We start from the raw sequence: 27,563 nt of genomic DNA, 5'->3' as shown, positions 1-27,563 counted from the left end.
ACTTACCCATATACATATGTGTATGGGTGTATATAAATATATACACATGTATGTATATACACACAATACACATATGTACATACAACACATGTGTTGTATTTTATATATCTATATATTTGTATATTACATATATATTATATTTCATATATAATAAAATATATACTATTTAGATATTTATACATATAAAATACAGATGCATTTAGGTTACTTAAATATTTGACAAAGAACTGTAGATAAATGGTTAGAGAACATTAAAAAAGCAGTTTTCAAAGGAATAATCAATAACTATAAATGAAGTTATAAAACATGCAACAAATAATTAGTCCAAATTAGAACACTTCTGAGGTTTTTCTTATTCCTTGAAAACTGGCAAAGATGATCTAAAACTTAAACAGTAATTTTTGGAGAGTCTATGTTAAGACAAGTATACTAATATATTCTTCTGTGTTTAGCTACAAAATGTTTCAAGTATTCTAGATAAATACTTGTAATTATATGTAATTATGCATTTATAACAAAGGTGATCATCTGCAATTAAGTGGCTCAATGGATGGAGCACTGAATCTGGAGTCAGGAATCCCCTGATTTTAAAAATGACTTCAGGCATTTATTAGCTGGAGGACCCTGGGAAAATCAGCTAACCTGTTTCTGCCTTAGCTTTATCATCTCATGTAATAATAGCACCTTACTCCAAAAGTTAATGTAAGGACAAAAATAAGATAATTGTAAAGTGCTTTGAAAACCTCAAAAAGTTATATGAAGGCCTCCTCCTCCTCCTCTTTCTTCCTGTTCCTCTTCTTCAACATGGTCTGACCCCTTACTAAAGGACACATGTGATCAATAGTCCTTAATTGGTTCCTATTTGACCCTAAACAAGGGTTTTGAGTATATGAGCTATGAGAAAGAGACAATGGATATTTTTAGTCCAATGATCCTTGTTATATAAGAAAATTGTTTAAATTGGTCATACTCTTTGATTCAGTGATCCTAAGTAGATAAAAAATATAAATAAAGGCCCTATATATTAAACTGTTCATAGCATGTTGGTGTTGGTAGTGGTGGTGTTTTTTGGTGGTAGAAAAGTACAATTAACTAAGAGTGTGCCCATTAATTTCAGAATGAGTGCCTGGAGAAAATGAAGCATGTGAATGTAATAGGATTCATTAAAACTACAATATCAGGAAATCAGAAAAAATGCATAAAACTTTTTAGAATTCACAGGGAAATGAGCAAAGTTAGAAGAATGGTATGCATAGTAACTACAACAATACATATAAAAGCATGACTACAAGGAAATAAAGGAATGATTAATTTTAAAACCATTGATAGCACTGGAAAACAGAAAATGAAGCATACTTCCTCCTCTCAACAGAGTAGTGAGAGACTACAGGGGCTGAATGTTGCATACACTGACACATGTATTCACAGTTTTTGCTTAGTTGTTTTCCTTTATTAAATGGGATGGCTAAATTCAAGGGACTAAGCTGTGTGACAGGGAAAGGGAAGACTGGAAGATATACTCAAAAATGAGGGGTCAACCTCTGTTTGCCTTAGTTTCCTCATTTGTGAGAGGAGGATTATAATAGCACATACCTCCCTGTTGTTGAAAGCATCAAATTAGAAAATAATTGCAAAGAACTTGGTGGAGTTCTTGGCACATATATAAATACATGTGATATATATTTATAACAAAAATAAGTCATATATTTATACGTGTTATATGTGCTATAAAAATGTCACTTAATATCATTATTATATTATTGGTGGGTTTTCTTTTTTTTTTGGAGGGGGGAAGGCAGGGCAATTGGGGTTAAGTGAGTTGCCCAAGGTCACACAGCTAGTAAGTGTTAAGTGTCTGAGGTAAGATTTGAACTCAGGTCCTTCTGACTCAGGGCTGGTGCTCCCCTGCACCTCTCTAGTCTCCCCCCTGTTATTGTTTTTAATAATAAACCATTTTAAGATGGATAAAACATATTTGAGATTTAACATCTATTTTAAGAATTTTCTCTTTCCCCCTGGGCTACTGACAAAAAATTCAAAGATTGTGCCAGATATCAATGATTGACCAAGAGCCTAGCTTTTCAAATACAGATATTATAATCTGTACTTGAACTTCTTGTAATACATCAATGTAAGACTGCTTATTCATAATCAAATAAGTAAAAGTGAATTCATTCTATTAACACATAAGTGAGTTATTATGATGAGACCTTAGATAAAAACTAGTAATTATAGCTACCGGATTACATATTTGATTGCTTTATCTTCTTTGTTTTCAGTCCCCTGGTAGAATTTTATAACCTCAACTCTGGCCTTGTTCTGTCAAGCTTCTTTACATATCTTATACCCAACTGCACTCTGTTTTTTAGTAACTGGTTAATTGTTTTCACTAACCCAATTATTACTCTAGATAAAAGTTCCCATTAGCCTAATAGTTCAGAAATACATGCTCTGACTAAGGTAAAGGTAGGAGTTCTTTCCCTACTTGACTCTCTCCTTGTCTATTAGATTCACTTACAAGGTTTTGAACTTATTTTTCCTCCTCTAATTTACTCTGTACAAAATTTTATGTTGGAAGTATGACTCATCATGCAAATAAGCACAAACATTTTGAATATAATTGATTTTCATCACATTCACTGACCAGACTGTAACCTGCTTGATTGTAGGTCCCAGACTATCTACTATTTAATCCACTATAGTATCCAGCACAGAAGAGACTGAAATGCCCAATAAATACTTACTGATCAATTGCTGATGACAAAATCCGCCAGCATAGGATCAAGGCCTTTAGAGCATAGTGTATGAGTGTGAATGTGTCAAACATTGCATTAAAGTTAATTTGTAAAGTTATGTTTTGACATACACAAATAAAATTTTTGATTGAACAATTAGATCACTGATAAAAAACAAATTTTCTTAACCTTTTTTTCCTAATTTTCAGAGGCAGGATTCATTTGGATTTGATTATGTAAATACTTTGATTTAATCTAATGAGAATTTCCAGGTAGATCAAAGGGCATTAATCATCTATTCATCATATCCCATCTGTGGGAAATGAAAATAGGTACCACTCATTTGATATGATATATCTGAGAAATCTTTTGGAAAGGGAGAGTAAGACCCTTGGGGTTTCAATAGCATCAATAACCTGTTGATTTCCAGCTCCATTTTTCTTTTATGTTCAACCCACTTGGCATAGATGACTGACTTTTCCAATATGTGCCCAAGGTCGAGTCATAGATAAGAGCACACTCTCAATCAAGGGAAGAAAGAAAGGGTGCTGATAGACAAGGGCACACATAAAGAATATGATCTAGTTAATAATGTTTTCTCCAATAGGGTGAAATTACCTGCTATTTACCACTGATGCCTTGCTATGTGACAGGATGTTTTGATTTATTGTGGTTGGTGAATTGCTAGGTATAATGAATCCCTGTGTGCTGTGAACCTTTCATAGGCTTAGAATATCACTCTTGGACTTTTTCCTAGGCAAGCTCACATATACATTTTCAACTAAGGTTATATTTCAATAATGTAAATTCTCATCATATATGTCCTGGTCACAGGAGGTGACTATCATTATAATCATTATGTATGAATGAATGAAAATACCTTCACTGAATACAATGACTCAGTGGAGAAACATAATTTTGATCATTGAATACTTTTGAATAATTTCAAAAAGATATTTCAAATACTCAATAGATTTAGTGTTGAACCAGGAGTCAGGAAGATGTGAGTTCTAATAAGCCCTTAGATACTTGTTAGCTATGTGACCCCCTGGGAAGTCTTTTAAAACTGCATGCCTCCGTTTCCTATGAAAAATAGTTTCTACTTCCCAGAGTTATGGTGAGGACAAAAATCACCTTTTATTTGTAAAACTCTTTAAAAATCTTAGATTATTATTTAAATCCTAGCTATTACTAATTACTAATGATACTTATGATATTTAGTTCCATTATACAAAAAGGAGATATGTGATAAAAGGTATTTGGATAGAAATTAGGTACTGGAATTATGCCTAACTGGAAAAAAATGAAAATGAATGAAACACATTATTTCTTACAAATAAAACAAAGAGTTTAGGCTTTATCACTACAGACATACAAAATAAAACATTTTAATGAAAAACAATCTTTTGAATTGATTGTTAGGGGCAAATGGATGGCTTATAGAGACCACTCTATCATTGCATCAAATGTTGATCAGATTTTGCTACTGAACCAGGCTCTCATAAATTGTGGAACCTTGGTGGAGCTGTCCAAGTTACAGTTAAAATTATTTATTCATTCAACAATCATTTACTAAGTCTATGAAGAGTTTCACACATTGTACTGACCAATCAAAAGAAATAATATAATGATGGCTAACATTTATATAGCATACCCTATGTGCGAGGTACTGTGCTAAGTTTTACAATTATTGTCACATTTGATCCTTACACTAACTCTACAGGCTAGGGGAATTATCATCCCTGTTTTACCAATGAGGAAACTGAGGCAAATGGAGGTTAAGTGGCATGTTCAGAGTCATGGAGCCAGTAAGCATCAGAGGCCGAATTTGAACTCAGGTTTTCCTGACTCTAGGTTCAGCACTCTATCCACTGTTCTACCTACTTGTACATTACTTGATACTTTGCATTATTATGATGTCATTATTAGATAATGTCTATACATTAAATGCATTATATATTTCACAGAATTGAATAATAATAATTAATAGTAATAACGTCATTGTTAATGATATTGTAGAACTAAGTAACAAAGGAGACAAAGAAATTTAGGCAAAATGTAGTCTCTGCTCTCACAGAACTTATAAATTCATAAGGTTTATTGGGGAAACACAACTTACTCTCATATATGACAAGTACATTAGAGTGATACATAACAAAAGAGTTTGTGAAGTTATGATGAAAAGTTGATTTTATCCAAAGAGATCAACTATAAATTTATCCTCAAACTATGGTTACTCCTAGGACCCTGAAAGAGAATAGTAGCAACATGGCCATCTCCCACTGAGAACCTATGGCATCTTAACCTGCCACTGGGACTACAAGTATGCCAAAGAGAGCCAAATATAATGTGGAGAAATAATAGACTTTGTGTAGCATGTTAAATTTTGCAAAGTGCTTTACAGATGTAATCTCACTGGAGAAGAATTCAGGGGAAGCATCAATGCCAAACCCATGCTACATAAGGCCACTCACTTTGACTGTAAGGAAATTATTAGTGACTCATTTGAGACAACTTCTTCAGGAGAATGGTACAAATGGAAGGCATATTTCAATGTACTTACAGTGCTAAGTAAGGAGAGAAAGAAAATATAGGCTGCTATTTATAGAATTCTTTCAGGGAAAGATATTGGGCAACAGCTCAGGGTTGAATAAAAGAGTTAAGGGAACAATGTTATTTTTAAAAATAGGGAGATTTAAACATGTTGGTGGGTGAAGGAAATATAGTCACTGAAGTGGCAGAGTCTGAGGAGACAAGGAAGAGGAAATAATTCTTTGAACAAGGTCCCAGAAAAGGCAGAACATGAATTGCTGTGGAATTGACTCATTTATCAAACACTTTTAGTGACAGGCCAAACTTCAATGATAGCTTGAAGGTAAGCATCAAGTGAAGGATAAATATGTTGAATACTTGGGTTTGTTTGTAGGCTTCAAGGAAAGAGAAAATTATGAAAGGAAGAGTGAAAAGTTGCAAGAGAGTGGAATGAGCTGAGAGATAAGCTGTTAAATGAGATTACATAAGGGAATCAAGGAAGTGAATATAGTGACTAGTCTTGCTTACCAGAATAGCTACCCCTTCATGATAGTCTGAGGCAAAGGAGAAGAGAACGAGGGATAATGTTGAAGGGATATCTCATAGGGGAGGAGAGAAATCCCAAAATGTCATCTCTTTTATCAAAAATCTATGACAAGGTAGTCTGCTGAGATGGAGGTGGGGAGGGGTAATATATATGGTTTCAAGCAATCTTTGTAAAGAATCTATAGAAAGCAAACTTAAAAAAAATTCTTAAAAATATTCTCCTGCTCTACTCAGGGCCCCATTGAGTTTAGGTGAATTTGTAGTGAATCCATGCAGCCCAGACTTGTCACTCCCTTTAACACCATTCAGTATTACACAAGTAAAGAGAGAGAAGATGGATGGTAGAAGGGATTTATTTAGGACTGGCCTTTGTCAAGGCACAGTTAGCAACAACACAAAGAGGCAAAGGATTCAAGCACAGAGGACAGTATGTAGTTGAACTGGTTAACTACAGGATCAAGATTGGGAAAGGGGGAAAGTAAAGCCAGAGCAGGGGCAATGTTAGCTAGAGTGAGGATATTGCTAAAAAGCTTCTTGAAGGAAAGGAGTCAAAGTTAGTTATGTTGGGGTGTAGAGAGAAGGAACTGATGTTTAAAGTGGAGGGAACAAGATGAGAAAGATTTTTGGGTGATGACTCCAACCTAAATATTCGGACATAAAAGATTAGTTGATGTATCTTTTTTCTTATTATGAAATTTAGAAGTTAGGAAGCAATAGACTCAAGGGAAGAGGTTGGACTATGAACCTGGGGATCAGCTGGTAGGAGGAATAAACAGCCTGCTAGAGGGTTCTGTCCCATTACTGGGCAGCAAAGGAGAATAAAGCCTATTCAAGTTGATCACAGTAGCCTAGAGTATGTGATTCTGGGAAACCTGCCTTCCTGAGAGGAAAGAGCCTGGATTCCATACTAGGTACATAGGTTAGTGAAGTCCACTTTACCAAGAAGGATGGGATTAGAAGCAAATGTGGAACTGTCCAAGAGATGGACAATGGAGATGGGCTGATGGTGAGGGGGAACACTTTGACAATTTTCCATGGCTTCAAATTCAAGACTGGTGAAGGTGAGTTTCAGGAGAACATAGGCAGTGGTGGGGAACCTGCAATCTTGAAATTACATGTGGCCCTCTAGGTCCTCATTTGCAGCACTATGAATGAATCCAAACTTCACTGAACAAATCCCCTTAACTTGGACTCAGTCAAAGATCTGCACTTGATGACCTAAAGGACCACATGTGGCCTTGAGACTACAGATTCACCACCCCTGCCATAGAGGGAAAGATCTTTCTTCCCTAAGGAAGTATCTAACAAAATAAATAATACTCTAAATCATAGATAATATTACACTTTAAAACTAAGTCAATATGCAGCCCATAGGGATCATTGGGTAGAGATTAGTGAACCCTATTTCTATTTGAGTTCCACATCACTGCTTTAAAGATTTATTTCATCAGTCCTTTGTCTCTCTCTACTACATCAGAGTTTTAGGAAATGATAGAATTCCAGTTGAACAAGCACAGTGGCATGCATACTGCTGGGTCTATAATCAGGAAGACTGGAGTACAAATCTGGCCTCAAATACTTGCTAAATGTGGTCCTAGGCAAGTCACTTAACCTTTCTTTGTCTCAGTTTCCCCATCTGCAAAATTCAAGTTAAAGTTGTTAAAGTTGAGTGCTAAGATGAAGATCAAATGAGATAATAAATGGAAAGCACAGTGCCTGGCACATAAGAAATACACATATAAATGTTAGTCATTGTTGAATAAGCAGTAAAAGTGCTCCTCTTCACAACTCCTTCAATTTCCCTAAAAAATGTTACCAGTGAGTGATGTGTGTATATATATATATATATATTTAATAATTTTACCAATAATATATTCCTTGTCTTTTCTGAACAATAAAATATTCACTTCTGTGCTTTATCACATTTATACATATTCTAAGACTATGCTAGTAGAGGAAAGGAATGTAGAAAGAACCATGTATCAGATATTGATTGATTCTACTTATAATATTGAATACAAACATGCGAATCCCACAGAGAAGAAACTGTCACTGTACTTCATTTTATTTTATCAAGCTGAGCCAGGGAATATTAATTCCACTTCAATTTCAACTGATTCTGATTCTAAATATATCTTTTTTGATCTGTCATGGAATACTCAAGTTTGAGATTATTTGAACTAATTAGAATATAGCCCTCCTCTGGTTCAAATGCATTAGTAAGATGTACACCTAAGACTGTTTGTGAATGTTCAAATATATACTGATATATAAAAACTTACATACAGACATATATATATGTATATATATACACACATACATATATTCTATATGAATGTATACACATATACAGTATATGTGTATATGAGTGTATGCATATATATATACATATATATATACTTATGTATGTATGTGTGTGTATCCCATGTATACATTTTGGAACTTCAAGCATTACTGTGATTTTATTAGGAACTTCATTTTTATTTTTGCATTGACAAGTGAACACATTCCCACCAATGTGCAGCAGAGAAAAAAATGAGAGGTGCCATATACAAGTTTATATCCATGAAAAGAAGGAAAATATTCATAAAAGGTTCACAAATCTGATCCAGAAAGTGCTAAAGTAACCTTTCAAGCAAGAGATGAAGGAATTGCAAAAAATGGAAAAGTAGAGTGACTCTCTGAATATGCTTTGCTACAGATGGTGGAGATATAAACTTTTTATCATCTTCCTAGTGGGGGAGAATTGGTCCTTAAATGTACTCAAAAGTTTACAGAGCTTTTCCCTTAGAGATGTTCAAAATAATGGGATAGGCAGGAACAGGATGGAATATTTTTAGATAAATAAAAACATTTTTGTTGCAGATAAAAGGAAAATTATCACTATATTCTAATGAGTGTCTACAAATAAGTTGATCATATAATCAAAAATTTTAACTTCCAGGAGCATTGACTTTACTAGATGATTTGGAAGGACAGATATGGAAAAATGTTAATAAGTTGTTTTCAGAAAACAAGAATTCAGGGAATCTGAGAATGGAAATCATAGTCATATAACATGAACATGAATCATGACTGAAGGCAGACTAATTTTAAGAAAAACATTAAAAAAGAACAAAAATGAGGAAAAAACTCTTCAGGGAAAAGGGACTATAAAAATGGAACTAAATAAAATAGTAATAATGATTAAAACTATGTTCATAGGTTGCACACAGACTAGCAGCTCTTACTATTTAAAATGCAATTATGAAAAGATAATGAGTAATTTTCATCTCTTTTTGTCTTTCATCCAAGTTTCTCTAAATGGTTTATTAATTAGTCCTTGAACAAATCCCATGAGGTGGTCGCCATTTTATTGGCAATATATTGAATTTAGGGATGTTAGGCTATTTACCTAGACACCAAAAAGTAGAGCAAAATAAAGAAGATAGGAATCAAGAATGGTGACTATTACATCACTCATTCTGCTATTGGGACAATATACCTGTGATTTATGAAATCACAGAATTTCTGAATTGGAAGTTTGGACCTCAGTAACCTATTAAGTGTAGTTAATAGGTGATGTGGTATAGAGAAAGTTATATCAAGAGTCTTCAATACTTAAGATTGCACGGGTGTGGGCATTTTCCCAACTAGTGAAACTAGTATCCTGCTGTAGCCTTCAAGAGTTGCTATGATTGAAAAATTCATTACCTAGAAATCATCCTTGTAATGATCCCCTCTATACCTAGCTAAGCTTGTCCCCAGTTACAAAACATGCAGTCCTTCAACTGCTCTAATTATGGCAAATGCCTCAAATGGTTGGCTGGTCAGCTTCATTACAGTAGGGAAGCCACATCTACAATTATAGTAAATATCTTTCAAACCACATTTCAAATGTGATCACTGAGAATTCAATCATTTTATTATGGCCACATGGTTTTCAAAAAAGGAACTGGATGGGAAAGACTATTAATTTTGTTGTTGACCTAATTTAAATGTGAGCTACATTAACACAACTTTAGCCCATGCAATTGGCACAGAGTAAGCTTATGTATGGGGAACTGTGGATTTGCAGACCACCTGTCCTGGACCACTTTTCCATGGAACCGTGCCCTATCTTCTTAATTGGATTTCATTGTACATTTGGTTTTTCTCCAGGGGACAACATAGCCTTCCTCAAAGATGCTTGGCACAAGTGTTGCTGACCAAATACCATATCATTCCATTCAGAAAGGAGGGGGAACAAAGAGGGAAAGCAGAGGACCTAAAGTATATTCTGCTTCTACCTGTAGCAGCATCTGAAGTGTCAACAGAGCTTTTGAACTTAACCACGAGCCTATGGCTACAATCGTTGGCAAGCAATCACTTGATCATTATTACATTCACATGATGCCAGCATACCTGGATCAAAAGTCCAAAAGTCATGCATAACAATTGTTTTGTTTACATGACCTGAGAGAATATGAACTTTATTTTTACCCAGCTGTTTAAACTAGCTGTATAGTAGTAGGTATATAGAACTTATGGTAGAAATTTTAGATTTCTCATTCTTACCAATTTGTATGTAATCAACAGGACTAGAGGACACAGTTTGTGGAAAGAGAACTAGATTTTTATTTATTTCTACTTCCTCTGTTACTTACTACTTGTATGAACCTAGCCAATTTGTCAGGTTCCAGGTCTCAGATTCCTCATCTGTAGCATAAATGGATTGGGCCAGATCTTATGTTTTGATGTGTCAAGAACCCTTTTGGCAATAGAGTAAAGCCTATGTACCACTTCTCTGAATAATGTGAAATGAACAAAAGAAAATACATAGTATTACAAAGGAAACTAAATATACTAAAAGACTGATATTAAAATATGAAAACCCCAAGTTTTCTTGTTGTTGTTTTTTAAATAAGTCTCTGGGTTTATTAAAACACTAGCTCTAGTTAAAGGACTCCCATAACTAGATGATTCCTAAAATTCTTCAAGCTTTATGTTTTATGATCTTATGACCCAAACTGGAACCCTTCCAAGAGGAGGAACTAGCAAAAAGTTATGTTGTTGATGATGATAATTAAAAATAGCTTCAAAGACAAGAAATAAAATTGTTCTCTTAGATATATCTTTTAATATAAAATATCTTCTTTTATGGGTCAGTGTGGTGTTACAGTGGATAAAGTTCTGGGCCTCCAGTCAAGAGGACCTAAGTTCAAATCCTGCCTCAGTCTCTTACTAGCTGTGTGACCCTAGAAAAGTCACATAATCCCACTTACCTCAGTTTCCTCTTCTGGAGAAAGAAATTGCAACTAATTCTAGTATCTTGGCTAAGAAAACACCAAATGGGGTTACAAAGAGAGCGATATGACTGAAAACAACTGAACAGCCACATCCTCTTTTATAGATGCAGAAACTTGAGGCTTAGAGACATTAAGTGATTTGCTTGTAGTTATCTTTTTACTAATAAGTATCAGGTGTCAAACTGTAATCCAAGTTTCATGACTCTGGGTCTCCTACATTATCCACTACAACATGCTCCCTTCCTATAAGATCATATTTGCATGCATGTTTCCTAAACCTTAACTAATTTTTAATTGAGTGAATTAAGTTTGGAGGAAAAAATAAAAGAGCATGAGGATAGGCTTTAAGGGGGTGGAGGGAATGAATTCGCCACATGGGAAAAGGCATTTAGTATCTTGGTCATGGGATGACAGCAATAGGTGTTTTGAGGTGCTTATAAATATGGAATTTGCAACTTAAAACTCTGCTATAACTTTTGGGATAGCTTGTATTTGAACTTTGATTTCATTTTTAAATTAATTTCAATTCAACAAACATTTATTGAGTGACTGTTAAAGTGACTGACAAAGCACTCACTGTACAAGGTACTTAGAGACAGAAAACCAAAATGGTTGGTGCCTTCAGAAATCTTCCATTTCGATTGGGAACATATGTGGACAACTCAGTTAAAGCTATACAAAGTAATTTGAAAAAATATGCTAATAACTCACAGATCAGGAGTGGCCTGGTACCTGTGGAGTGGCACCTGAGCGGAACTTTAAAGGATTCTGGTGATTTTATGAGGTAGGAGTGAGGAAATTGTGCATTGTCATAGAAAGGATCTCTTGAGCAAAGTATGGAACCTGGTGATAGAATGTGCATGAAGAAAATTAGACCTATCTGACTAAACTGGAGAGAAACAGAAAAGAATACTGGAATGTTAGGTGGGTACAAGATTTTTATAGCTAGAAATATTAAGCTGAGGCATTTGCTTTTTTCCAAAAGACAATACTGAAGATCTATGAGAGATTTTTGAATGGTTAGTAGAGTGCCATGGTCAGATTCATGTTTTAGGAATATCAATTTTGTAGCAATATGGAGAATGTATTAGAGAGGGTAGAAAGTGGAAACAGGGGGACTAATTGGAAAGTCATTGCAATTATCCAGATGAAAAATGCTGAGGGCTTGAACTAGACTAATGACTGTAGGGGCAGAAAGGAGATGGATGTGAGATTTTGGAGATGATTGACTAGACTTGGCATCTACCTGAATATAATAGTTGATAGAGAGGGAAAAAGTCAAGGCTATTGATTAGAAGAATTGTGGTGTTGTCAACAGAAATAGGGAAGTTATGGGAAGGGATAGATTTACTTCTCAGTGGCAGATGCTTTTTGATTGACTGTCCAGCAGTATAGGAGTCCTCAATACCTGGGACCTGAGATGATTGCCCCTAAGGACAATTGTGTCTGAAGGGATCTAAACTTGAATTAATCATCTGTCAGTCCATGTTCTTTAATGGAAAGTAGTGAGATGAATATTTCTTGGGTCAGTCAAGTAGAAAGCTGTACCTAGTAGCATGTTGACATTCCTATATTTAGGGCTTCCCTTCAGACCCTGAAGTATAAAATAAAGCCAGTCCATCTCTCTTTTCAAATAGAATTTTGTTACTTTTCTCACCTCTTGTAGTATATCTTTTTCATGAATGTGTATTTTTTTTAAAGCCATTCATATTAAGGGACATTTCTAGACTAACCTGTAGCATTGTAAAGTTAGCAAGCAGACTCAGATCGGGTGTAGATGAACTAAAAGGTTTAGAAGGAGGGGAGTAAAAGAAGCAAAGCTATGATCTGGATAGGGGTAAGGGAAGAAATAAAGAAGAGGTCCACATGATACAGCAGTCATAGCTGAACCATGTGTCCAGATCATAAAGATGGTGCCTAAAGTCTTACCCAATTGACTCTCTGGAAAGATTCAAAGAAGTCTACCATACTGCACAATATCTACCCCTTATGAGTACAAAGTGCCTGTGCCATGCAGCTATACTGAAGAACTAAAAGGATGGGAGGGAAAATGGATGAAAGCTTTCCTGGAGGTAAAAGAAATTTGCCACTCCTTCTGAAAATTGCTGATAGTACTTGATTCATTTCCCAGATGATATTCATGTTGCTTCATGGCCTGATTAAATGCTTTTTGGTCATGGGTTTAATTGTCTCAGACATTCTTAGGAAGAAAATAACACTGATTCAGGGTTCAGCCATGATCTCAATATGCCCCCAGTTCATACTTCACCCCCATCAAGAGACACTATGAATCTGAAAGTGGATATAAAGAAAAAGCGATACACATATGATAAAATTCTCAGAATATGTTTGATATGTACACAAATCCCTTTACTCAAACTAGATTAAAAGATTTAAATTTTAATAAAATGTTAAATGTTTTAGAAATGAAAAAAAATTGATCACACATATTACAGGAAACATAACAAGGGCTATAGTTTAATTTATAATGTCTAATGCAATTTATATTTATTATTTATATGACATAATTATATTTATAATATAATATAATTCCAGGATCAAGGTATTTTTCTGACAGGAGCACCAAAATCAATTTTGATAATTTAATCATTCTACATTAGAGTTATTTTTTTTAACAGTCATCAAGCAAGAGAAGTACTGTATTGTTACAATGCTCACTTTTGAACATTTTTTTAAATGACAGGGTGATTTCTTGATATTCTTTTAGACTTTTTAAAAAGAGAGATCTTACATAACTGATAAATTTCCTAGAGACACAAGGAGAGTCATAAACATCTTCAGAAAAGTTGAAGCATTCAATTTCTTTTTTTTCCTTTTATAAAGACTTTACTGAAAAACCACAGGTGGTCATAAAAGCTTCCAGACAGCTACAATCTTACTTGGGACTATACTACAGCACTGTCAAAATATATATTTCATTAAAAGCTCTACAAAAGATACTTGCTAACAATAAGAAAGAACACATTTTTCACAGAATTTGAGAATTCTGAAGAGTACAAAACACCTTTGCTAAGCTAGCACAATATTTTCCCTTTTTATTCAGATGTGAAGCTTCCTTCTGCCAAAAAGAAAATCAGTATATATTACACTCCAGTGGAGACTTAATCTTTACAGTCCTTGGTAAGCACTGCAGGACTCCAGGCATGCATGCCATAGACCTAGAATTTTCACTATTTTAGCCTCAAAACAAGGCTGATTTGATTCTACTGGGAAAGTACAGACATCAATATCAAATGTTCCATAAAGCATTCATTAACTTTAAAAAATTCTAGTGTTGCCTGCCATAGAAATGAAATATAGACATGTATAAAATAAAATAAGATATTTTTAACATTAGAAAGAACATTTAAATTCTTGAAAAGACCAATCAGAGATTCTTCATCTCTTTTTGGTGTCAGGACCCTTTTAAATTATACTTTTTAAATAATGGATAAAATAGAACACATAAGATTTCAAAGGAAACCAATTGTATTGGAATAGATACAAAATATTTGAAAATATATTTACACACATAGATCAAGAACCTCCAAATAAGTAATCTTATCCAACAAAAAACATTTGTCTGTTAGGCTAAATTTTAATGATCTATGCTTACAATATTTTCCTATTCTCTTTCAGGTATAAAATCCTTTGATGACATTAAGACTTTGGCCCAAACTGATGGTAGTTCATTCTATACCTAAACCAAAAGAGACCCCTGTTATGATGCAGGTAGACAGTGTGACAGGGCTTTGGATATAGTGGAAGTGGGGGCAGGGTTCACTTACTGAACATCTTATTTAACACTTCTATGGAGCAAAGGAACCTCTCCAAGAAAATGAAACATTATAGAACCAAATGATAGCATGTTATTGACATTACAAAGTCTAGAGGAAACATGGACAATTTTAACACAATCCATGTCCTTCATTACAAAGAAAAAGGGCACTTGCCAAAAAAGGAAATCCATGTAATTTAAATCAATAATGAGACATGACCCTTATAAAACTCACAAGTCAGGTAGATAAAAGTAATTTAAATTGAAAACATCTGCCTTTGGCTGTTAAACTGATGCCTTTTTCTGTAAATACTTCATACCAAGCTTCTTTTTAAGAATAGTTTTCAACAGAGTCTGGTGGAGATATTAGAACTTCCTGGAAGGCAGCAGGCCTGGGTTCTGTCCCAGTGGACTAGTGGTGGGGCCCACATATCACTTGACCTCTCAGTCTCAGACTTTATGTCATATGTGCAAGGAGAATAACGCTTTCCATCTGCCGCACACAGGACCTCTAAAGGACTAAATCAAAGTCCTTTGGAAGGGCTTTGAATTCTTTGGAACATTTTATAACTTTTATAGTTACAAAGCTCTATATCAAGGAATCCCATTCATAAACTCCTGTTACATCAATATGATTTTCACACATAGGATATTATTTGGGTCCTAGAATTGAATATTCATTTTCACTTACATGATAGTGAAAGAATTTTCTTTCTTTATCTAGATGCCATTGATAGGTAGTCTTGATAAAATTTGACATCCCCTATTCAGATCACTACATAGTACTTCTGAGGCTCTTTCTTACCTAGATTAGCTGAATATTATGATTTCTTACCTTATTCAGCTGAATATTATTTATTTATTACCTGAAATTCAGATGAAGTTTCCTTCCTCTAAAAGTGAAAAACACCTCTGTATTAGAAATTGCTAGAAAGAAGTCTTCTAGGAAGAAAAAGACTGTGTTCTCATGAAGGATTTATGAATCAGTGTGTTTGACCTCTTATTTGGGCCTATGCCTAATCTAGGTCAACTAAATACAGCTGTCAAAATCCAAACAGTTCTGGAATTACTCAATCACACACACAGTCATTTCTCCATCTATTGTCATTCGTTAAGTGCTACTTATGTGTAAGAGCTCTGTGATTGATAGTCCTCAGTCACAAGAAGAAATAGGCATACGTGGCATGGCCAGCAATGTTGATGGTCTGCCAGGAGTCAAACTTTCTTTTAAGTACCTTCCCTGGAGGTCTGAAGCATATTCATGAAAATCTTTGCTTTCACTCAGTGCTGCCACCCCTATTACCCAGCTCTTCAGCACCATCAAACTTTATGCAGTTATTTCTTTTATTTCTGTTGGACTTCTTGATGCCAGCTTCCTTAGCTAGCATCCTTCTTTCAGGTGACTGACATTCTTTTATCATTTGATATTCCACCTGACTACATGTCATCTCCACCTGGATGTCCAGCCCACATTTAAAACTTAACTGGCCTAAAGTTGAACTTGTCATTTCCCCCCTACATAGGTGGCTTTTTTCAGTTTTTCCATTACTGTCAGTTATATTACTTCTGCATCTGTGCCCTATGCTCCCATTCCTGAAGTTATCTTTGATTTCTAATTCACCTTCAAAATCCAGTCAGGTACCACCAATTCCTACAAAATCTTACTTCTAAATGTCTCTAGGAGTTCTTCTCCATCTTATTCCAGATTCTTACCACATCATTCCTGGCTGTAACAAGGTACTAAAAGAAGTATAATAACATATCGAATGGTAGAACAAGAAGAGACTTCAGAGAGAATATTGTCCAATTTCCTGATTTTGTAAATGAGTAAACAGAATTCCACAAAAATGAAATCAACTGCCTAAGGAACACTCAATCAGGGAAAAAAATCAGGACAAAAATCTAGTTCTATTGCTGCTTTACCCAACATTCTTTCCTCTATTCCGTTTTACTTTGTGACTATAACCTCTCTGGTACAGATTTTCCAGTAAATCACTGCAAGTAAAAACTGTCATTTTAGACCTTTGCCCAAGGAAACTACTTATGCTATTGATTGCCTATGAAGGGAACTCCAAGCTACTTTCATAAGAGGCTCTGAATAGAATTATTTGGTTTTACTTTGTAATGTTTTGGTCTTGTTTAGTTCTTTTGGAGGGGGGGGATAAAAATAGAAACCCTCCCCCACCTTACAGTAGAACGGGCTTTCTTAACTTTGGTTCATGGATCCATGGATAGATTTCAGGGAATCTGAACTTGATGAGGAAAAAAAAGCAACCTTCATTTTCACTAAACTCATTTAAATTTAGTATCTCCTTTATTCATTGAAAGAAAAAGAACACACTATTCTGAGAAGTCCATAATCTTCACCAGATTGCCAGAGAAGTCTGTCCATGACTCTAAAAAGGTTAAGAACCCTTACATTAGAAACAGAGATCTCTGAAAGGGTTGCAATGATGCACCATGTGACTGAGCAGACAATTTCTCATCTTTCAGGTCAGGAACCAAAAATTCTAAACTGGGCTGTCCTTAAACCACTACTAAGATTATGACTATTAGATCTCTCATAGCATTTACATTGTACATGGTGATAGTGATAATTTCCCTCCAACATTTAGAGGCAGAAGAGGCACAACTAAAGAGCTGTATCCATGAAACTTAGGAGGGGAGGGGGTAATTTTTTTCTTCTTATAAATGACCTAACTAGGCCAAAAGTAGTAGAGAGGCTACAGGAAAGACATATAGAATTTATGTTCATTTTCACTCTGGTTTTTTGTCAATTGAGATCACATCATACCCTGGTTCTCTCTTGAGATCAAGTCAACAGCCAGGCCATAAGACACTCTTCCTGTCTTCCAGATTATTGGCCCAATTACCTCTTGTTTCTTGCTTTTGCTTTAAAAATTTTTTAATTTTGCTTTAAAAAAAACAGGTCGATGACTCAAGGACGAAAACTCGTAGGTCATGTAACAAATAAAGTCAAAGGAGTTTCAGAAGAGTTAATTATGTCTGCTTTAATTCTATCCTTTGCAAGAAGGTGTATGCACTTGCATCTTTAGGTTTACTGCTAAAAATTGTATTCTTAACTTGTAGAAGTAATTTTGTTAAGTTTATATGCTTTCATTAAATTAGAAATGTCCTCAAAGGCCTATGTGTTTGCTAGTCCTTTTATATACTTCTCTCTTTCTTGAAGAAAGCAGAGTCTGTTTTATAGAGTGACATTCAGTCCACCACAATTCTCTATTGACCAAAATTTCAAAATTCCAGCAATTACTACTTGGAAAGCAGAGTTGTATTAAACACTCAAGTCTCCTCTGCAGCAGTAGTATTACTAATAATTTAATGCAGCATGAAGAAGTTCAGAAAATGACTTTAACTTTGCCTAACCAATCCCATTTCTCATTCTCTGCTATGTGATTTTGCAACAACCAAGAGATTTTCATAAGCATACAAACTAACACATTTCCTTCTCCTTTCCCTTAAATATATATACAATGCCAATTCTAGAGAAAATTGTGAGTTAAACATGGCGTGTTTTGGCATCTTGGCCTCTGTGTCTGTGCTCTTTCTCATATTCTGTAGCACTTACCCCTCTGAAGTCTGGTTTCATTTTGTTTTCACTCAAACCAACTCACTCTTAAGAAAGCAAACAAACACCTCATTTACATTAAAATGTGAATGGACTTACTAGGACTTACCATGTTGGTTTCTTCAAGGAAAAATCACTTTGCAGAGGAGGCAAAATGTTTGGCCCAATGGAATGAAAATTGTGATGATTTGGGGCTTTAACAAGCCGTTAGATCATAAGTTTAGGGAATAGAAAAAATGATCTTTCTGAGATCACTGAAATCCTGTCCCATAGATAGCTGCCTCCTACCTACATGTAAGGACAGGTTTCCTTGTTCACATTCTGCTGTGTCTTCATGTATGTCATTCCCTATTCCCTTTCATCAATCCTACTGCTCTATATTAGTAGTTAGCTAAAGAATCACCTTCTTCCCAGCTGGTCTACTCTCCCTTTCCTGCAGTATTACATACCACGTGATGGCTGCAAACCTGGCCAGGTGCAACATTTTAGAAGCCCCATGTATGCTTGCTTCAGTTTTAGTCTGCTCATTTTTCAGAATGTTCCACATTAGGTGATTTGGTCTTGGGCAGGTAAATCTCTCCCTACACTCGCTCCCGCAACTTTTCAGTTTTCCTTTATGTTTTCATTTTCAGTTTTCCTTTATGTGTTATGTGTTTTCAACAGAAAGTATATTTTTGAGAGTGACAACCGTCTTGTTTTCTTGCATCGCCAGCCCTTACTATAGTGCTTGGCACTTGCTAAGCATTTACTAAGTGTTTTATCTCTCATATCTATCTTTTGTGCAATCAGTTAATTTTCTATCCAGGTATAAGTCTTATCTCCTAATTTCTCCCTATCTAGATTAAGCTTCTTCACAGCAAGGACCCTTAAGTTCTTATGAACTGATTCCTTGAATTCTTTCTTTTATAATCTCCACTGTGCCTGCTACATGAATATACTTGTTACAGGAGTAAACTAATTTAACAAAAAAAAAAAAAAGACTTGTTGTTGTTGCCTTTCCTCATATTGAGAGCTAATAAAATTTCCCTGTAATTTTTCCCAGGCACTTAGGTGGTGCAGTGGAGTGAACTCTGGGTCTGGAGTTAGGAAGACCTGAGTTCAAATCAAACCTTAGACACTTACTAGCTGGATGACCCCAATCACATCACTTAACAGTTTGTCTCAGTTTCCTCATCTGCAAAATAAACTAGATATGGAAATGACAAACCACTCTGGTATCTTTTCCAAGAAAACCCCAAATGGACCCTATTGAAGTGTTGGACATGTCTAAAATGACTGAACAACAACCACTATTCCCATCTTTCTTATCATAAGACCTGTTCCGTTCCCTGTATTGCCTCACTTCGCCCCTACCTATGTTAAAGGAGATTTTAGCTACATAATCATATAGTTTCTTAATCATTCCACTCCTTAATGAACAATAATAAGCCTTCACATATTTGTATAGAACTTTTATCTTTTCAAAAGAGTTTCTCATTGATTACCTTGTTTTATCTTCACAACACCCTGTAAGATATGTGTACTACCTTTATTATGCCATTTACATAAGAATATACAGGGGGATTAATTGACTTACATAATATCATATGACTTATTTAAGAGAAGGAAAAGGAAACCATTTTTTTTTTTTAACATACTATGTTTTCTCACTAACTTAAGTCCTAAAAATGCAAGTTGGTGAAGCTTCTAAATTGCCCAAATGTTAATTATGGACTCACCCTGACAACTGCAGAAAACATTGTTGCTGTCTTGCCAGGACAGTGTGAAGAATCTATTCTTTTATCAGACTTATTATCTTTAATTAAAGTCATCATAAATTCTACCTTAACCTTTTCTCCAGGGGCATTGGGGGTCTGGATATGGTTTTTTTTAACATGAGGCTAATATTATGAGCTTTTTTCCTTATCTCTTGGAAACAGCCCCAATCTGCTGCTCTAGAATTCTCTGTGTTTTCTCTTCTCATTTCATCAATTAATTCTGTTTTTGAAATTTTTTCAAGGCTCCTGTATTCTGACCTCTATTTTTAAATTAACAGAGCAGTGCAAAGAAGCTGGCATTCTCTCTGTCACGCTGTGACTAATTCTTGCCAATGTTATCAGTCTCTCTTCCTTTTAGACCCCAAACACTTGCATACGTAGAAAAAAATGCTTTTAACTTGCCAACTTCATGATCATAATAAAAACAAAATGCCTTCCATTTGTAAAACACCACAGTCTTTATAGCACTTTCAAATTCTGCACTAAAATCCTCCCTCAAAGTATTAACTTTATTCTTTTTTAAGGAAACATGCCTAAAATTAAGCCTATTAACATTCTCCCTCATCTTATGTTGTGTACACCTTCCCCCCCCCCCAACCAGCCCATTAGTCATGAACTCTTTCAGGACCTGAATGGATAAACATCTCTCCCCTTAGTACCTACTAACTAGGGTATGGATTAGGCACTGAGGATAAACCTTCATTTAGTCAGTATGTTATATATTCAAGCATCATGATGCCCATTAAACATGATTAAAATATTATTCTGCCTCTGTCTACCAGATATCTCAACTACCAGTTAGAAAATGAAGAATGCAGGGGCAGTTAGGTGGCACAGTGAGTAAAGCACCGGCCCCTGAGTTGGGAAGACCCGGGATTGGTTCTGATCTCAGATACTTAACACACACACACACACACACACACACACACACACGCACACACAAACTGGCTGTGTAATCTTGAGCAAGTTACTTAACCCCAATTACTTAAAAAAATGAAGAATACAGATAAGGAGCTTTTGTTTTTAATCTTGAAGACTCACAAAAAGTGTTTTCAATTTCCCCCCACTGAAATAGCCAATTATCTTGCTGATATACAGACATCATAGAACCTGCCTCTGGACAACTATTGAGCCTGTCAGGTAGAAATAAATAAGAATGACCTGAAAAAACCCAAATATTACCATTTAAGGCTTATATAACCACAGACATGCATAGAGCAAAAGCTATTAATTCTGGCACCTGGTATACACACACATACATACATAAGTATATAGATAGACATTATATATGATATACGAAAATATATATTATATATTTAGTTTGCCAGATAGATACAAGCTTTCCCTTCCCCCAATCCACCTAAGTCAAGAAACTGGCAATTTCTCAACAACTGTACCTATGTAGTTTAAATATCAGTTTATCTATCTTTTTGCCAACTCTATCTTAATGCTTCCATTGGCCTATTCATACACTTATCCAGTAAACAAATAAATAGCTTTAAATACAATCAAGACACTATGCTCGGCACTGGTAATATAGGATAATAATGATATAGAATGACAGGAATAAATAATATAGTCCCTGACTTTAAGGAGCTTACTGGGCACAAGCATAAACTAAAATGATGCCTAGATCAATGCTATGGAACATAGTGTGCTGTGGCAATAAAAGAGAGATACAAACATTCCCAAGGAAAATTTGAGCACAGAAAGAACAGTTGATGTCCCATAGAACCTGTTATAAAACATCTCTGAAGCAGGCCCCTTAAGACTTTAAATCAACCAATCAACCAGTATTTCTTAAGCACCTATTATGGGACTAGCTCTGGGCTAGGTGCTGCAGATACAAGTCCAAAGAATGAAACCATTCTTATCCACAAATAGTTTATGTTCTAATTTGGGGAAAATAGCAAGTACACAAAATATATACAGCATAAATATAAAGTTAATGAAGCCACACACAAGTCATATAGTAGCTAAATACAAGTTATTCTGAGACACAGCGAGGACAGTAGTAATTGAGGGCATCAGAAAAGGCTTTATTCTGAAAGTGCCTTAGTTACATCTTAAAGGGGAGAAACTATGAGATAGAGGTAAAAGAAAGGAATAAATTCTTGGCAACGGCAGGGGGTTGGAGATGAAATGAGCTGTTGTAAGTGAAGAAGAGGAGGTCAGTTTGTTTAGACTATAGAGAACAGATGGGAGAGTAATGTTCAGTGAGACTGGAAAGACAGGGGAGATATACAGACATACATACATATGTGTGTATATGTATAAATAGCTATAGCTATTTATGTATATCTATCACAGATAGATATATACAAAATACATATATATATACATAGTTTTAATTATAGTTATAAGTGTATATATCATATACATACATGAATAAATACAAATATACATATATACACATATGCATTTAAAAATTAAATAGATTAGTTTATATTTTATCTTAGAGGTTGTAAGAAACCACTAGAGTTTGGTGAGTGGGGAAATACATGATCAGATCTGTGCTTAAAGGAAATAGCTTTAGGAGAAGTGAACAGGAGAGACTGGAGCAAGAAGAGACATGAGAGAGGGACACAAGTATGAAGGTGTTCTGCTAATCAATGGGAAATGTGACAAGGGCCTAAATGAAGGTGGTAGCTTTGTGAGTGAAAAAAGGAGTAAGAAGTGATAGATGTTGTGAAGATAGAAAAAGAATGTTTTATTAATTAATTGGAAATTTAGAATGAGAGTGAGGAATACAAGAAAAGGCTGAGATTATGAACTTGAGACATATGAAGTATTAGTAATGCCTTGTTAGAAGATAGAGAGAAATTTGGAAGAGTGTATGGTTTAGTGGGAAAGATAATTAGCTTGGTTTCTAATATGTTAAATTTGTGATATCTCTGGGACATGTACAAGAGGCAACAGTAATGCAAGACTGAAGCTCAGGAGAAAGACCAGGAGACTGGGACTAGATATATACAAATATACAAACAAACACATGTACATATATATGCGTCTACATCTTACCTGAATAGAGCAAATCCATGGGACGTGAGAAGGGGGACAGGTGACAAAAATGTAGAGGGAGGGAGGGAATGAAGAAGGAGGCAGGGGGAGGGAGGGGAGAGAGAGAGAGTGAGACGAGAGAGACAGAGAGACAGAGACAGAGAGAGACAGAGACAGAGACAGAGAGAGAGATATTCTTAACCTAGTATCTATGAAGTGAGTTTAAAAATAATTTTTGATAATTGTATTTCAGTATAATTATGGATTTTTAATGTTTATATATTTAATTTTATGCATTTAACAAAATAATTCTGAGGTATCCATGTATTTTATTAGATTTCTTATGGGGTACTTGACACAAAAAAGTTAAGAAATTCTAGGTAGAGAGCCTAAGACAAACCACTGGGGGAACATCCATAGTTTGGGAGTTTGATGTGAAAGATGAGGACTCAGTAAAAGAAAGAGCAGAGAGGTCAAACGTGAAGTGAACCAGGAGAGAATAATACCACAAAAAATGTGAAGAGAAGAAAGTATCTATGAGAAAAGGGTGGTCAACACCATCAAATGCAGCAGACTATCTTAAAAAAAATATTAGGACTTATTAAAGGACATCAGATTTGGTGATTAAGAGATAACTGATCATTTGGAAGAGTGTAGGTTGAGTGAGGAGACAGAAGGCCAGATTTTAGCCAGATTTCTAGTGATAAAACTCTACATTCATTTGGAAAGATTCTTGAAAAGTACACTCATTCTATCATTGGGACCTTACGTGAAGCCTTTTCACCATGATAAAACCTTCACTTCATTGGCATAGCCTTTAAAAGGCCAGGGCTACCTCCAAGTTACAAGTAGGCATCAGGAATTTTATATGATACAGTATGTAAAAATTTTAGTAAACATTAGGCTCTGGATGAATTTTTTTAAAAAATCATTTTTGGAGATATGCTTATATCACATATCCTATATTCTACTTTAATGTCCTATAGTTTTTCCATAGCCTATTTTTAGAAGGTCACTTCAAATGAATTAGGGTTCTTCACATATCGGTCATTCAATATTTATTAGATTTTCTTAGGTTCCACTGGATGAGTTTTCTTCAACAAAGTTAATAAATATTCAGGCATCAATGTGTATTTTGGAAAGAATATTTGCATGATAATATCTAAAAATGAAACTGTAGGCTCCAGATGCTTATAAATGAAGAACAATTTTACTGATTTTTAATGGGGGTATATTTCACATGGAAAACAAGGTGCCTTCAATAACAAACATGTTTTCCTTATATTTACACATCCTTATATACTTATTTCTTTTATAAATGTTTCATTGTTACAACACTGATTACTAACTATATTTTCCATTCGCTAATTGGCTAATAATGTTCCATAAAATTAATTTTTATAATATGAATAATTAAAAGACTTTTAATGAAAGTACATCTTTAGTTCTGTGGGAATGAGCAAGATAGGCAGTAATACAATTGAATTAAAGATAACCCATGGCATCCATTTAAAGTATATTATTTTAAATAAAAGTCAGAAGGGCGTGTTTCTATATGTATACACAGACTGGTGATATTTGGGCTAAGCAGCCCAGAATGAGCATGTGGCTTGGCCTGGGACTGGGTCTTTCCCTCACCTGTCTGGTGAGGGAATTGATAATCCTAGATGACCCTCCAATTTTTCTTCCTTCCACCGTACATCCTGGTCTAGAAAAGAGTCTAAGGAAGATTCCTTAAGAGGGATTGCTGTAGTCCCTTCCTTATAGCAATGGAGATTATATTGTCATTGTAGACAATACATTATAAAACTGCTCCAATGTTTAAACAGGAGGACTGCTTTATAATTCTACCACTCATTACTATGTCAGATGCAAATATGATACAATGGGAAAGACATTGTCCTGGCAGTCAGCATACTTGGATTCTGATTCTGACTCCCAACTCAATCAATCTAGACTAGGCTACAGGCTCTTCATCTGTACAATGGAGGTTGGATTCCACTATATGTGAGGTCCCTTTCATCTCTAATGTTCTACGATTTATTACTTCTTCAATTCTTAGCTAGATTATTTTATTAAATGGTTTGGATGACTAGTTTAGAAAAAAAAATAATTTAAAAAGAAAAGGTTGGGGTGGCTAGGTGGCACAGTGAGTAAAACACCGGCCCTGGAGTCAGGAGGACCGGAGTTCGGTTCCAGCCTCAGACACTTAACACACACACACACACACACACACACACACACAACCATTAGCCATGTAACCTTGGGAAAGTTACTTAACCCCAATTGCCCTCCAAAAAAAGGCAAAAAAAAGAAAAAAAGAAAAGGCTGAGGATAAAGGTGAAAGCAAGGAATATAACTGAGCTGGAGAAAACACAGGCTATGGCTTCAGTGGTTTCTGCTACTAGGATCCCAAGGGGAAGTTGTCAGCAATGCAGCTCTCTCTTCCTCAACCCCAAATTATATCTGTGTACAGCCAGGTGGAAGAAGAAGTTCAGCACTAATACTACAATCGAGAAATAGGATTAGGTTTTTCTCTGTGATAGTAAGAAGAGCTTATATTTATAGATGATTTTAGAGTTTGAGAAGTATTTGATAAATGTTATTTTTGTTTGACAATGGAACAGCCCAATAGAACAAGTGGCATTATCACCATATTACAGAAAGTGGCTCTGAGAGAAGAGACTTCTATCACCACTGATTATCAAACTTGAAAGGCCCTTCTAGATCATCCAATGCTTATTTTACAGATGAGGAAATTAAGTGAAAAGACAATACGAGATGAAGTCATTCAGTTAAATGTACACAGGAAGTTATGGCAGAATTGGAATGAGAACCCATGCCTCCTAGATTCTACTAGTCCAGTGGTTTTTCTACCTCACTATGTAGTTTTTTTTTTACATCATGGTATATCTCTGTAATTTTCTTCCTTTCCAGGTCATCGATTTTTATACAACAATCAGACTATCTGTAGATAACAACTTTAATTAGTGAATATGGATTTTGTTTGTGCTTTGATTGACCAAACAAATGTGTCTGAAGGATTTCATTAAATTCTTGTATTGGTTCCATTAAGATTTCTACTTTCACAAGAATATATCACAGAAGACAATTACTCTCACAATATATAGCATACTGTGAAAAAGAAAATTAATAGTGTAGTAATCTGCCCCACTTCCCAGCCCCTGCCCTTGGCTGCTGCTGCCATCAGGATTTCCATGATCACATTCAAAGGACCATCGAATTAGAAATGGAAAGTATCTCAGAGATCATCTAGACCAACTCCCTCCATAGGAAAGAGCTCCAGAAAAGTTGTGACTTGCCCAAGTTACAGACAGTAAATAACAGAACCAAATTCCTTTAACTCCAGCACTTTTTTCATTGAATCTTGCCTTTAGATATAGCTTTGGGGTTTTATTAGCTTTACATTGTGTAGTGTAAAAGATATTTAGTCGAAGGAACTGGGTTTGAATCTTGGTGTTACTCTCTGTATGACCCAAGGAGATTGCTTTCAGTTTACTCATCTGTAGAATGATAGAGTTGTACTAAAATTCCCCCCTAGATACCTTCTAGGGCAAAACTCTATGAAAAAGGCAATACACATTCATATTTGTCATTAAATTGTGTTGGTTTTAGCTTTTGGGGGGCTGTGCTAATACTAGAAACAACTTTTAAAAAATAGGATATCCACATTTCCTAAGGGAGTGTCAGAACTGAGTGATAAAAAAAGAGTGTGAGAGATGGTGTTTCCTGCTTACAGTCACTAGAAAAGAAAGAAATGTTATAAATCTGTTTTTCCTAGACCAAAACTGTGCTTTTGAGGTACTGCCACATACCTTGCATAAGCTGGCAAAAAGATCATTTATAAATAAACCACCAAACTGTTAAATGGTTCAAGATCCTCAGGGCCAAAGGCATCGTACGGCAAATGTACTTATTGAAAACTGGGGGTAAGGAAAAACAAGAAGTGGAGAAATGATTATGCAGTTATCCCTTGCACATCATAGAGATTAAGGGTTCAGCACCCCTTGAAAGCTAAAAAATCCATGAAAAATCTTCTGCCCCCCATCATAGCAAAGAAGTTTTAATTATTATGGTATTAAAAGATAAAATGTGTTTATATTGAAATAATTTAAAATTTAAGGAAGTGAATGTTGAAAACTAAAAATAAATAATCACTATACTGTACATATATTTTATGCATTTCTGCATCTCTAGACTTTTTCTGTGTCAGTTGCTGGCCTTTGTGCATTGTCTGAAACTTCTGCAAAACTCCCTCAAAATTTCCATTTAATTTCTGATGCTTTCCCATCATATATCAAAACCAGTCTCCTATTTAAATGGTTTAGAGAGGGAGAGAGA

The 27,563-nt window shown here is 35.1% G+C and overlaps 1 protein-coding gene across 1 annotated transcript in view; it reads right to left on the bottom strand.

The window, feature by feature from the left end:
* Positions 1-18,818, bottom strand: part of KCNIP4 (potassium voltage-gated channel interacting protein 4) — a 482,165-nt gene extending 463,347 nt beyond the window's left edge. Inside the window, exon 1 of the mRNA XM_069069109.1 lies at positions 18,554-18,818. The gene's annotated coding sequence lies outside the window, so the exon portion shown is untranslated. The remainder of the gene's footprint in view (positions 1-18,553) is intronic.
* Positions 18,819-27,563: the final 8,745 nt, after the last annotated feature.

Source organism: Petaurus breviceps, unplaced genomic scaffold (genome assembly GCF_028583685.1).
Source record: "Petaurus breviceps papuanus isolate PSGF00001 unplaced genomic scaffold, PetGlider_PUasm1.0 140, whole genome shotgun sequence".
NCBI classification, from domain to species: domain Eukaryota; kingdom Metazoa; phylum Chordata; class Mammalia; order Diprotodontia; family Petauridae; genus Petaurus; species Petaurus breviceps.
This window is presented reverse-complemented; position numbering and strand designations above follow the sequence as displayed.